General features: G+C 46.7%; 1 long non-coding RNA gene across 1 annotated transcript in view; it reads right to left on the bottom strand.

Annotated features, from left to right (window-relative positions):
• The window catches only part of LOC309883595, a 213,054-nt gene that overhangs the window by 101,563 nt on the left and 97,592 nt on the right, over positions 1 to 13,899 (bottom strand). Inside the window, exon 4 of the long non-coding RNA XR_014318484.1 lies at positions 13,559 to 13,753. This is a non-coding gene — a long non-coding RNA (uncharacterized lncRNA). The remainder of the gene's footprint in view (positions 1 to 13,558; positions 13,754 to 13,899) is intronic.

Genomic DNA, 13,899 nt, shown 5'->3' with positions numbered 1-13,899 from the left:
AAAAGCAAAGGGAACCACAGGTGTGTTGGCCTCGAGAACTGGGCTGCCCCTTGAGATTTGCTGAACTTTTTTACTCCCCTCACCGTCCCCACGACCAGCTCACCCCTCCTGAACTGGCAGCCTGATTCAGGTTGCAGAACAGAAACATGTGAAAGGCAAACCTGGAGGGCCTTTACCACCTTTAAAAAGAGCAGCACAGCCTCACTCCTGGCTCTGTGCTATTTTCACAGCCCTGCGGCCCCTGTGATAACACCGGGGCTGAGGAGGCACCTCCTCTGACCCAAACTCCAGGCAGTCTTAACATGACAAATTGCATCTCCCACAAGCATCCTCCAACCAGGAACACAACCCAGTGTCCACAGCTGCTCTAAGCCCAAAGGCAGATGCTAATCATCATCCTGTGGAAACAGGCAAGGAGCACCTGAAAAGAAATCCAGCCCGAGCATCACACAGACCAGCCATTCAGCTCAGGCCAGTCCCATTAGATTTGGTTGACAAAAGAATCCAGAGTGCACATTTATAATTTGCCAGAAAAGAAGAAAAAAAAAAAAAAAGGGAGAAGGAAAAAAAAAAAAAGCTTTCCTTTCTGAATGGAGAGTTTCTGTGGCCCAGCCTCCCTCCTCGTCAGCAGACAGGGTGGAATTCCCAGGCTACAGGGGAGATCTCCTGGGGCTGCTCATGTTCTTAAAGGCATGTTCCCAATCAAGGAGGCTGGGATGAGGCAGAATAATTGCATAGGTTTCCTGAGAACTGGCTTCGTATCCCTCAAGACTGATTTAACCTAGTTTTTCATTCTGCTTTCACGTTACAAAAAAATAATTAAAAAAAAAGCTCTCTATCTTGATACACTGCAAATCAGGAAATGGAGGCGTATGGTATATCTCATCCTCCCCTGCCTGCAGCTCTCCGAGGCACGCTGCCAAGGCAGAGCCGCCTTTGCTGTTGCAGACACTTCCATTGTGTCAGCAAAGCTGTTCCGATTAACACTGGTGAGAAAAAGAAACCAGTGGCGTGTTAAAGGTCTGAGAGTCAGGAGCTATCTAATCCTCTGCTGGCATGGACTTTCATGTCCTTGAAATTCGCAGATAATAATTAGTATCATTAGGAGCTGGCATTACACACCTACTGGTCTGTAAAGACAAATGAGGATGAAAAGCTTTTATAGGCTCGGGGCCATAGCTAAATATAATTATCGTTAACACAAGGATAATGGAAATCGTGCCTGTATTGTTGGACAAGTGCCAACCCTGAACTTACCTTGCAGGAGTTTGGAGCACCTTGAGCCATTCCCGGCATCCAGAGGTGCACAAATGGCATTTTCCTTTCAGGCTGAGCTCAGGCTATCGACCTTCCAACAGGCAACCCCAAAAGGTGTTAGGGAAGACCCCAGCCCACTGGGTCTGCCCGTGGTTGTACATGTGCTGTCGCTGCAAGTCCAGATGGGAGACACAGAGCTCACCAGCAACAAGTCGGCATCCACGCTGCTGCGGGTGCTCAAAAGCAGAGGGCAGCCCCCCAGCTCCATCCTCGGGGACCACGTCTGGGTAAATCCCGGGAAGCACCCGGAGATAAGGAATGCAGACTGGCTGCAAAGGCAACATAGACTCAGACACACTAATCTGGCTTCTTTGCAGAAACACCGGGCTTTTCTGCTCCACATGCACAGGGCAAACCTTTTCTGTAGGAGCAGCCACCAGCCCCAGCTCTGACACTAGCACAGAATATGCTGGACTGGTGTCAGAAGTGAGCTGGTTGCAGCAAAGATATCTTTAGACTGTGCAACACACGATTATAGGGAGACTGTAATTGTAACTGGCCCTCTTCATCACAAGTGCTTTTGATCCTGTAATAAATGAACGCGCTGCAGACCAAGACATAATTGTTTCACACTGAATACTGCCAGTTTGCACTCGATTCCAGCTGTAAAAATACAGATCTCTAACAGGGGAGGAAGAATCTAGCTCTGACGTCCACAATGCCACATCCCTTATAACTGGAGTGCAAATGTACCCCAAACATTGTGCAATGTCATGGTACGATATACTTGGGAGGCTCCATCATTAATACTGCTTGGAATGGCACACATGTCTGTGGGACAACTGGGCAAGTCGTGTGATGCCACATGTCTGTGGCACAACAGGATATTTACAAATCCCAAACTGTAAATCTTGTCAAAAGCAGCAATAACAAAAAGGAGGTGAATTAGAGTTGGGGCTTAGGGTCATTAGTTGCACCTCTGAGCCACCCTATACCAGTGCTTGCCAGTCAACATGAACTCATATGAAGCTGCACCTTGTCTGGCTCAAACAGCCATATGAGCCCCATACTATCCTTGGGTACCCCAGATCCAAAGTGGGAGGAAACAACAGTCCCTTAAACCATTCAGGACCAATTCCCAGGTTTCTTACCCCTCCCGGGCTCAGCCCTCACTCCCACTGTCTCCTCTAGAGGGTTGCTGCCTCCAGCGAGAAATCGCCGCCATTCAGCTTCCAGCAGCTTTCCAGGGGCTTCGTGCTGCTGGAACCATTCCCTGCTCCGACGCAGGGCTGCATCCCTCTGCCCGCCACAGCTCTCACCAAGACAGGGCAACATAAGACAAAACAGGCAGCTCCCATCAGTCTCTTAAGCAGATGTGGGTGAGCGCGGGCTTCGCTACAGAAACTCCGCAGGCCACATTTTTGGCAGATCCCGGGCTATATAAACAAACAGGCAACATGACCTGAGCTCCCATAAATTTCCTGAAAATCCTTAATGACTTCAAAGACTTAATAAAGTGTTTCACAGCAGAGGCAGCAGCCAGTAATTATGGTTTTGGAATCTGTGAAGTAGCGAGCAGAAGTCCAGCTATGTGACTGGAAAGGCGAGCAGTAATAACAGCTCTTTCAGAGCACAACTTCTTTCGCCATCCTATACCCTGCTCTGTGAGCTGCTGCGGCCCTTGCCAAGCGTGCTGCCAGCAGAAGCTGTAACCAAAGGACAAGATATATTAAATATGAGATAAATTCTTGTGGATGGAGTGTGAAGTTTTGTGAAAGTGTGAACTGAATGTTGGAAGGCAACAACATTTAGCAAATATTGTAAGGGGGGCAGCTACAGACTCTAAGCCCAGAAGGCTTCCAGTCTCCTGCCAGAATTAGGGCTTGCAGGAAGGTTTGAGACCTGCCATCAAGTGGGAGGGTGTCACTGCTGTCCCCCGCTCCAGGAATCCACACCAGAGCACCACCACCACGTCTGCATGCAGGAGGATTCACATTACCTGGAGTTAAGCTGAGCTAAAAGAGGGGAGCAGGAGGGAGAGGTCGCAGCACCGCAGCCTCCCCTCCAGGTTCAAGGGCAGCCACTGTCTCCTGCTGAGGGAGGCAGCACTGCTTATCCAGCTCGTCATGGCTCTGGGAAGGGCACTCCCTGTCATTAGACCTCGAAAAACACAGCCTCACACGCAGCTTGCAGAGGCTGCCAGTCCCGATGCGCTCATCTATCACAGCGCTCTGACTGCAGTTAAAATGCTTTTCATCAGCACTTTGGTCATCTTTCACCCTTCTACGTGGTGCCGTTAGCAAAGCCCCTCTTCAAAGCCTACCGAAGGATTTCTAAAGAAAGCAGGCCTGTTAGTTTTTCCTTGCACCCATCATTACACAAGAGTAGTGCTTGAGATCCAAGTTTCTATTAAAAAGAGGACTAAGTTAAGCTCTTGCTTGATGTCTCTAGAGATGCATCAGTCAGAGCGTCCTCACACTTTCCCTGGTCCAGCAGCAGGAAAGTCTGGATACCAACCTACCTACAGGTATTCGACTGTACAATCCCTTACAACTCCATCCACCCACAAAACCAAACTCCTTACAATTTCTCCAGTTCGGCAGCAGAGAAGAGGCCCAACACCTTCACCGTGTAGTTGGAGGCCACCACTGAGCAGTATCGGTGGTGGCAGCAGCAGGGCCCACACCACGTAGGGGTGAAGAAGAAAAGTCAAGGCAAAGAGAACTTGAAGGAAACAAGAACTGAAATGCTCAGTGAGCCCTATACCACCAGCAAGTGTGCTAGACCACTTCTGCTGAGTGTCCAGTTTCATAGATCACTGCAGAATGTGTTAGTTTCTCCAAATTTATTTGTAAAAATCTCTCATATTCCTACTGCAATCAGTTATGCTCCAAAGCAAGGAAGTACCACAGCTGTTAATGTTTCAGAGATCTTTCCATTCCAGTGGTTCAATCTGTAGAGCAAGAATGTAAATAGCTTTAGATTACTTATCTCTTTAGGGAAAAAAAAAAGAAAGACCTCTCAATGTTGCAGCGATACAGCCCGCAGCATGTACAGCCAGCCCTGGGATCCTAGTGAATAACACAACCCTCAGTTCTTCTTCAGCAAAACAGATGAAGTTTTTGCTTGTTCGTCTCTTACTGTTTTTGGAAAATACAGAAAGGGAAAAAACTGTCAGAAAAAACAGGCTGTGTGTCACTTCAGACCAACCACTGGGGACCTGGACTCCCAGCCCATTGAAGTCAGTGGAAAGATTCCTCTCGACCTCCACAGGGTTTGGCCCAGCCCCACACCAAAGTGCTCCTTGCAGGTGTAAGTTTACACGTTCTGTGTTAAATTGCCTGAACAAAGACTGCCCTAGGAACCACCTTACCCACAGCAGCACTTACCTATAACAGGGAGCTTCCACCCAGCCTTCAGCAACATTCCCCATCCAGGGCCAGGTCCCCAAGCCAGCCCATCCCTCTGTCTTCATCTCCAAACCCGTTGTGTTTGTGTGGCCCACATTTCTAAGTGGCCTGACACAGTTTTTGTCTGCGTGGCTAACACCACTGCCACCCAAGCACTGTGGAAACCATCAGAGGTCATTTGCTGGTCTGTCTCCTCGCACACAACCAGCTCAGATCACCCATCCGCATGGCAGAAGCAACCCAGGAGCTTGTCGTGCATGGCAAAAATGTTATTCACTTGTCCCCCATCAAACTCTGCTCCTTTCCTTTATACGGGGGCAAACCCCAGCCTTGGGAGCTACCTGAACAGCTTTGAGCTCCGTGTGGGAGCAAGGAAATGATGCTGGGTAGCTCACAGCACACACTCATTTCTAGAGCTCCTCCCATTTTATCCTTTTAGTTAGTCCCCAGCTAACTGCCTTCTGAATTTGTCACTTCGTATTCCAGAATACTGAATGAGAAACTGGGGGTTTTATTCCAGCTCTAGATAAAAGAGCCAATTATTCTTAATTACTAGCTTCCTTTAGCTGGAACCTAGCTCCAACTGTATCAGACTTGGTGCCTGGAAAGCTTCGCTATGTAACACAGAGATGAGCAGTGACCAAGAGGTAAGGTAACCTCCTGCTGGCAGTTCTGGAGTTTGGTGCAGGAGGCGAACCAAACAGAAAGTGAAATCAGCGTTAACCTTGCCTAAATAAGTCACTTATCTGCTTGGGTTTCCCCCTCCTCCCCAGAGCTCCAAAAGGTCTTTGAACATTTAGAGCTCTTCAAGTCACCGAAGGGACAATTACACACTCCACTAAGCACAAAAACAAAACTTGCATAATGTCGTGCTGAATTCAGAGGGTTAAAGGACACCCCTGGGAGCAGCAGCAGCGACAAATAAGCATGGTGAATGTTCCTTCACCTTTCTGATTGCTCATTAAGCTTTGGCGTGGTTCCATGTATGAACTCATTGCACCAAAACAGGCTTACTCCACGTTGTTGGGTTTAAATGTACAACGCAAACAAGGCCTGGGACAAGCACAAGGGATCCAAACGTGCAAAAGGTAAGCCAGACCCTGAAATCTGCTGTACTGCAGCAGGCTGTGGCTCTTCGCACGCTGAAAATGAACACGAAATGTGCCAGGTACAGCACATGCAAGGATTTATTAATTTTGCCAGAAGTGAAATGGCACACACCTCCAATATTTGGGCACAGGACGAGGAATCGGGAGAGACTGGCTCTCTGCCTGGTTTTGCTGCTCCTTCACACGCCGACACGCTGCTGCTTTCAGCACTGAACATCTCCCCCTGCCTCAGTTTCCCCATCCATCTTCTGCGGGTCTGCAGGTCAAAGCTGCCGCGTGTATTTTATAAAGAAAGGAGTGCTGAAAGGAAAAATGAAGTAGGGGAGGAAGGAATGGAAAGGTACATCCTTCCAGTATCAGTCAGCCCGTCCTATGCCTGAGTAAGAACCATGGGAGAGGCAGAAGCAGAAGGAACGGTGAAGGCTGGAGGCCCTGGGTTTCAGACAAGCCCACCACGACAATTGTGCCCCTTTAGTGGAGGGGACGGTTCAAATCAGCAGCCCTAAGCTTGATCCTGCTGGGCTTTGCTCCCTGCCAACAGCATTCAATGTACTGCTTTGTCTTTCAGAAAGAACATGTAATTGCTATCGTTCATTATTTACAGATGTGCAGATATCTGAATCTACTCAACAACTATACTGCGCTGCCGGCCAGAGCCAAGAAGTGAGGTTCACAGGAGGCTTAGGAAGACTATCCTGAGAGATGAGAATTGGGTTTCTGCTGTTCAATTCAAGCCATTTGCTCCTTGAAAACACCTGCTGCCTTCTTCCCTTGCACTCACAGGGAAGCAAAAGACAATTTCATGCTACTCCTTATCTGCCTCCTCTGTATCCTTTTGTCAGTTCCCACCAGCGGCTTCCCTATCAGTTGTCCCATCTGGGAGGGATATAAAGCTGACAGGCAGGGGGATGCCTGCCAGCCAGTTCAGATTAACCACTTCCATGCTTTCCCCTGGGTAAACCTGGGAAAGTCGCGCTGGTGAGTGGTAGGTAAATAACTGGAGACTCTGGAGGCTCTCCCCCAGCTTGGGGCAGTACCAACAGACACGATCCCATCCCCGCCAAAGCTAACATTAACGGTGTGTTGACTTTAGCACTCTTGCAAAGCAGTAGTGACACAGTGCTGTGATATTCCCCAGAGTGGCTCCCTTCAGAGCTGAGCCCTAGGGAAGACGAAGAAGCCTCCACCTCTGCAGGAGCTCACCAAGCGTGCTGGGGAGGGAGGGAGCAGGACCCAGCCGACCACAGGCCAGGGTGTAGCACAGTGAGAGGAGCTGGGACAAGGCGAGCACCTCACTTTCCCTTTGAAGCATTAGTCTGTAGAAGATGGACTGACAGTCGTGCAGCACATCAGCCCATTTTTGAGAAGAGGGGGATCATGATGCTCAAGGACAAAAAAGCTCGCTAGGGAAGACTGAATAGTTCAACGGCCATGAAGCCAGAGCGGGTCCCAGCTGCCTGGCAGGGGGCTGGCAGGGACCAGCCATACGTGATGGACAGCATTTGCAAAACACGAGGGTTAAAATAAAATAAAATAAAATTAATAATAATAATACAACCAACAAGCTAAGAAATTTGGGGCATCCCCATATTTCTATGCATTTACCAAACACTTGTCAGAAAAATTCCTGTTTTACATACTGGTACCTAAGACACAAAAGCAAAGTGACTTTCAGGAGATCTCTGGAAACAAGGGGGACTTGGAAAAGGAAAAAAGGAGAAAAAAAAAAAAAAAAAAGAAAAAAGAAAGTTTTCTCAGCTCCTGGGCTAAAACCTCAACAAGGCAGCTAAGACACTGTTTGAGTTATAATAGTATGGGGTAAAAGATAACAGGATTTATAGGGCTAGGTTTAACAGGATTGAAGGTTAACAGGATTTGAAGATTAGGGTTTAAAATAAAACAGTAAAAATGGAAATCCACAGTCAGGAGGAACAATCTGTATCGTTCCAGGCTTTCTCCCTGGATCTGCACAGACTGTAAATCAACCCAGATCAGGAAACATCACCAGCGCGTGCTATCCTCCCCAGCCCAGAGCACCAGACAGGCGCTCAGGACACGGGGGGGTTATTTTCAGGACTCTGACACTGAACTGTTACATGACTCCTGAAAAATCACATCACATTTCTGCTCCTTCCCCCACCAGCTGTTGGTTTAGGTTATTATTGCTATTATTATTGCTGCTGCTGCTATAGGCACTACCACAGGAAGCCCCATCAGGTACCAGGACCTCATTGTGCAAATCGCTCTGTGCACGCAATTCTCTTTAAGAAATAAAGAAAAAAAGAAACCTCAAACCTCATCTCCTGGGGGAAATTTATGCCCTAAAACACAGAAACAGGTGGAAACAGCCAGATAGGAGAGCGTTGGCTCCGGGGAGGCAGCGCTGCCCCCGTCACTGTGGGCTTTGCAGAGCGTCTTGGCTGAAAGGGCCAGTCTCTTTTCGGGTTACTAATCATCACCATGGCACCAGCAATACACAGTGTATGTGCACAAAGCTCCTGGGATGCACACGGGGGATTAAAGCACAGGGAACCAGATCCTAAACCACCAGAAGAAAATGTTCAATTCACGCCTTTCGTCTTTTCTAACAACTGCACTTCTGCGTACTTGAGCCACTCTCCGAATATCGCTGGTTACAAGTATTTGACACGAGGCGATGCCAGGAAGCACTTTTGCTGGGTTTTGTTTTTCTGTGGATGCAGAGCGCTGCCTAAAAAAATCCCCAGCGAGAAATACTTGACTGTCGTGGCCGCGCGGCCTGGATTTTTCTTCCAGCACCATGAGATTTCAGACGGGTGTGCTTCTTGGTGTGCTATGCCTGGTATGTACTGGATTTGATTATAGGTTTTCTTGCACTTCTATCTTCATTAGTTCTACATCACAGAGAGCGTGGAATGTACGCATTGCCAGCCCAAGAAAATTAAGATGTGACATTGCTTTTCAAGGGCATGTGCTTGGGGCATATGTTTTTCCCTACTTGTCCTCTATCAATGCATAAATCCCAAATGGAACTATCAACAAAAATACAGAGAACAGTGCTGACCCACTTTAGGTTTTGATTTTTTTTTTCTTTCATTCTTTCACTTTTCAAGGCCAGAGACGGAACAGAGGCCACAAGCAGAGTTGCCAAAACACATGTGCTTGTTGGACGTTTTTGTCTAAAGACACTATGAAGTGCTAAAATATTAAAGATGTCAAGCAAAAAGGTTTCCTCTGGCCTTCGGAAGAGTTCTGCAAACAGCAATAAAAATGTAAAAGAAGAATGCTGAATAATCAAATGTGGTTTCTTTTTCTGAATGTAAATAGTAGAGGCTGAGCATTAGGGAGCTGAGGCTGAGTCCTGGAGACCACACGCCTGTGAGCAGACCCAGCCCTGGACAGAGGCAGGATGCGGCTCCTCAGCCCCGATGCAGCAGCGCCCTGTGGAGGGATCATTTCTGGGGGTAAGGGACATGCAGGGTCGGTAGTGAGCATCCTCCGTTGTCAGCTTCTGGACCGGATATATTTGGATCCCAGATTTTTTGTACCATCCAATCCAGACTCTGAGATTTAGAATAAACTTGGCCTTTCGGTCGCCCTTTTAATGCTCCCATTTGTTTCAGAACCAGGCTTTGGATTTGGGGCTACTTTCCAGCCCTAACAATCTGCTTGGATCTTGACCTCCCTGGCAGGACTGCCAGGAGGGAGAGGATGCAGAGAGGATGTTTGAAAAAGCAAACGCTCGCCTTACATGAACTCGGCAGTGACCCCCCAATTCAGCCCCCAAAGGTCAGTAAACAGGCGCTGAATGGCAGTGACAAACACTGCCGAGGACTTCGGGGACGAGCCAGGACAAAAAGTCCACTCGCAGTGCCCAAGCAGCAGCGTGCCGCGCTACTTATCCCCACGGCCACCCTTCGGCAGCAGGGACCACACTTCCACCCTCGTCCCCGTGGTACCAAAGAGAGGGGCAGAGAGACAGCAAGGACCTGGGCTTGGAACGCGGTCCCTAAGCTGTGTTGGTGGCACTTTTTTGTCTTTATTATTATTTTTGTCTGCAAAACCCGCTGAAGTAAATACCAAGCAATTATGGTGTTCTGAAGTGACCTTCTGGAGCATGTGCTTGAGTCCATGGACCTCAGCCAAAGCTACTATTGTGGATTTCATGCCAAGGCTTGGGAGAACCCTGGCTCCCTCCCATTGTTTTCTTTGGCCAGGCTCTATGGATTCTCAGCCTGGCAAGAAAGCCCCATTTTAAAAGTACTGGCAAACATTGTGCAGTTTGTCACACCACGGCTTATGATTTAGGACCTTGATTTAGGCTCAACACTGGGCTCTTTTGTTTAGCTGTGTTTGTACATCATTTGCAACTTTGTATTAGTTAATAAACGTCAGTCTGCTAAGAGCATGGCATGTCCAGTATTGCGGTGAGGATTTTCCCTTGAATATACAATCCGCAGTGAGAATGACTGAGGGAAATTGAAACATCTCTATCCGTCAGCCGGGGGCTTAGGCTCGTTTCTTAGCCAGGAGCTAAGAAACAAGTTTTTCTAATACAATGGATGCTTCAGTGATACAACGGTATTGCATACCTGGGTAAACCCAGAGCTGGAGAAGAAGGATTTGCACTTCTCATTTTTCTTTAATAGAAACTCTTTTGTTCATGGCTCACCCTCAGAAACACAGGAGAAATTCAAGGGGTTAGGGGAAAAAAAAAAAAACGCACCACCTCTCTGGCTCCACAAACCCACCTTACAGTTCCCCCGGGCTTTGCTAGTACGTAGTTATAAGCAAAAAATGACTCTGCAAAAAAACAGCCTTTTGGTAAAAACCAGCTCATGCACATTTTGTGTATTTTGGAAGCCATATTCAATCATCATTTTACTGGCTAAGGATTGCAAAAACCAGATGCTGAGATTCAGACTCCTCCAAACCCTGTGTGCATGGGGAGGAGAGAAGGCAGAGTGAATATGTGAGATCAAACTAGTGTGAAGGAGAAAAGTCTTCTAGAAAGAGTCAACAACTCTGCACCTTTGTGACTGACCCTACTGAAAGTCAAACAAAAAAAACAGCCCTCTATGCTCCTTACCGATTAGCACTGAATGAGCCAGCCAGCTGACTTCTCCCTGAAATAACTGACACTTTTCTGCTGTTGAACTAATCAAGGCTAACAGAATACAGTTATTAAATCACGGATAAAAATGCAAATGAGCTAGTAAATGCAGCTAATTAACAACCATACTGGATCAAATCTCCAGTGACTGAGTCAGCCAAAAATACAGCAGACGTGAGGCTTAGAGCAGGGTCAGTTACTATAAACACCAAGCCTGGAAAATTGAGCATGTGGTTGGTGTCACCTCTCAGCCCCTGAAGCCATTACTGATTCCTCCAGGGTCCAAACAGGCAAGGAAATGCTTCATTCCCTCCCAGTGTACCTACCTTTGATATTTAACAGTCAGTAACTGTAAGGTCTGCTGGGTTTGAGGAAGGATTGCTGAGAAATGGGGTTAGGAACCCCATTGCACAAACAGTGCAATTCTAATGCATCTATCTGTAACAAAAGGCTATGAATTCCAACTCTTACTTTCACTTTAACACTTCGGAGGTATAGGTGAAAAATATGCGAGGGAACTGCCAACCAGTGTACTTTCTACAGTGACAAAATAGGGGAAAAAAGGGAATAACATGACTTCATGACAAACAATAGAGACAAGCTTGACATGACACACTGGAGCGTAATGGCATCAGAGTTTGGTGATGTCACTTCTAATCTATATCTCACATCAAGAGGTTTCTCTGCACTCCTGATTGATCAGTTTGACCCAGAACAGACATGTTTTTTCTCCTTTTACATGCGCTGTCTTGGAAAGCACAAAAGTCATCCTTGTTTTGTGGTGCAACACTGGAAGTATGGGAACATGACCCTATTCTGTTCATACCTAACCTTGGTTACAAGTCCATATTGCTCCATTCTCTGGAACTTCTCCAGAACATTTCTAACCAAACCAAGTAAGCAAAAGCCAACCCTGATTGACAAGCAGCAAAGCGGAGCCCTGAGCAGCTTGGAAAGTCCCTCTTTTTATATTGGTGGGTCTTTCACAATGTGTCAGAACAGCCACAAGAAAAGTAAGGTCCAAAAAGCATGGGATAAACCAGAGCCAACTGCAAGAAAGGCATCTTAGCACCCACGTGGCTCAGCCTCAACATATTTATGGACATAATTCATAACCTGATGAGCTGCTGCGGTTTCTTACTCACACGTCTTAATTCTCACGGCTTTTCTTAAAATACACCTTGAGGTTTCTTTGCAACCAATTGGACGTAGATAAAACAACCAATTTTGGATTAACAAGGTAAAGGGTCAACTTTCAGCCACAAGACCCAGTGTCAGACCTGTGCTACAGCTCATTGGTACAAATCCCACTTAAGCTAAAGGAAACTAAAGTGTGTACGCCCAAACCCACTCTTCTATGTACATTTCACATGAGCCCGTGTGATTTCTGGTCACAAGCTCGCACCCAGACAGGAAAGGGACTATTTTTTGCTTCAGGTGTGACTGAAATCTCACTCAACTCACCATGCTCATGAGAATTCAAGGCTGGATCTCACTGAACAGCTGACCTGACTTCAGCCTTGCTATATGAGGCCAAATCCTAACAGAAACCACCTGTGGTATTTCAATAATATTAAATCCAAGCTGAATTCAGCCTTGTACCTGACTCACATCCAGCATCAATTTCCTTGGCCCACTTCTAGTCTCTTGCTGTCAGCACTCCAGGACTGAGAGTCATGGAAGAATAAGCTGCATTCTGTTAAACCTCATGGCCTATGCTGCCAGCTGAAGTGTTATCCCTGTTATCCATACTGGGGATGGTGATGGGGTACGGAACAGAATAGTTTGTTTTCCAGATCTGATGCAAGGTTTCAGTTATTCAGTTTGCAGTTTTGACTACAAAATGGTTAGCCAACCCCAACAACATATGGATCAGGTTCATGGTACTAGCTGTTTCCTATAGAATCTGGGAAGGTCTGAGGCACGATTCTCTTACTGCAGCACTTGGAACTGCCTGTGATGCACTGGAGGAGGAATTCCTAGGAAAGGCCGAATTCCTAGGAAGGGCCGGGTCCTCACCAAGAATGGTCCCCAGTTCTGGCCCTCACTCCCTCTGTAGTATACCAGCTCAAGAGTGCAATATTGCAAAGTTTGTTTGTTCAGCCAGCATCTAGCTGGTTACATGACATCAGTGTTTGTTAGAAACCCAGTAGGAAAACTCATTTTTCTTTAGCACTTTTGGTCATATTTATGTAAGTATTTCTAATCTTTCAGCTTCTCTCTACTGGACAGCAACAGAACTTGTGCTATATTGGCATTTCAGACCTATGAACCACGTATCAGCTGAATTCTGCTGAGAGGAAACTGTATAAATGGAAGACATGCAGGGCCATTTCAACCACAGTACATAACTGAAGCCCCAGACCATACTGATTATGGAATTTAAACAGTAAACAGCCCACTGATTTGCTGCCTTAAATACGTAATTTTTCATCTCCATCTTCCCCAGATCCTGGAGAGGCTTTTAAGTTTATCCTCAAGGCCAAATAATATCTAATATGCTTTTGCAATTCCACTCTTCTGTTCTCCTCCCATACTCCTCTTGTGAACCCGAATTGTTTCCAGTGGCCACGTCTGGCAGCCAGAAAATGAGAATTTGGATGTGTGGTGCAAGCTTATCTCAACAGTTCAGGTATAAACAAGCAGAAAAGCGAACATTAACTAGAATTGTTTACAATTTGTACACTGACCTGGCATCTGCCACTTCATCAGCTATGTCTGTTAGAAGAAAGATCCTCATCTCTATTTTCCACTAGGACAGAGGAAGTTCCTTCAACTACTTGCGTGCTTGTGCCAAAAACATAACTGCAGTGATGATCATGTGCATCAAAACGAGAGAGGGCCAGCAGAGGACAGCAACTTCATCCTTGTTCAGAAAAGATGAACTGAAATGAAGATAACAAAGCAAGAAGATGAATAGAAGATCAAAGGAGAACATACTGCTTTTTTCCCTCAAGGGTCTGATACTCCAACCATTAAATCAATGTCAAAACTCCCACTGCATTTAGAAAAGAATTTATATTTTTTTGAA

This window comes from Aythya marila (assembly GCF_965140915.1).
Source record: "Aythya marila genome assembly, chromosome: 14".
NCBI classification, from domain to species: Eukaryota; Metazoa; Chordata; class Aves; order Anseriformes; family Anatidae; genus Aythya; species Aythya marila.
This window is presented reverse-complemented; position numbering and strand designations above follow the sequence as displayed.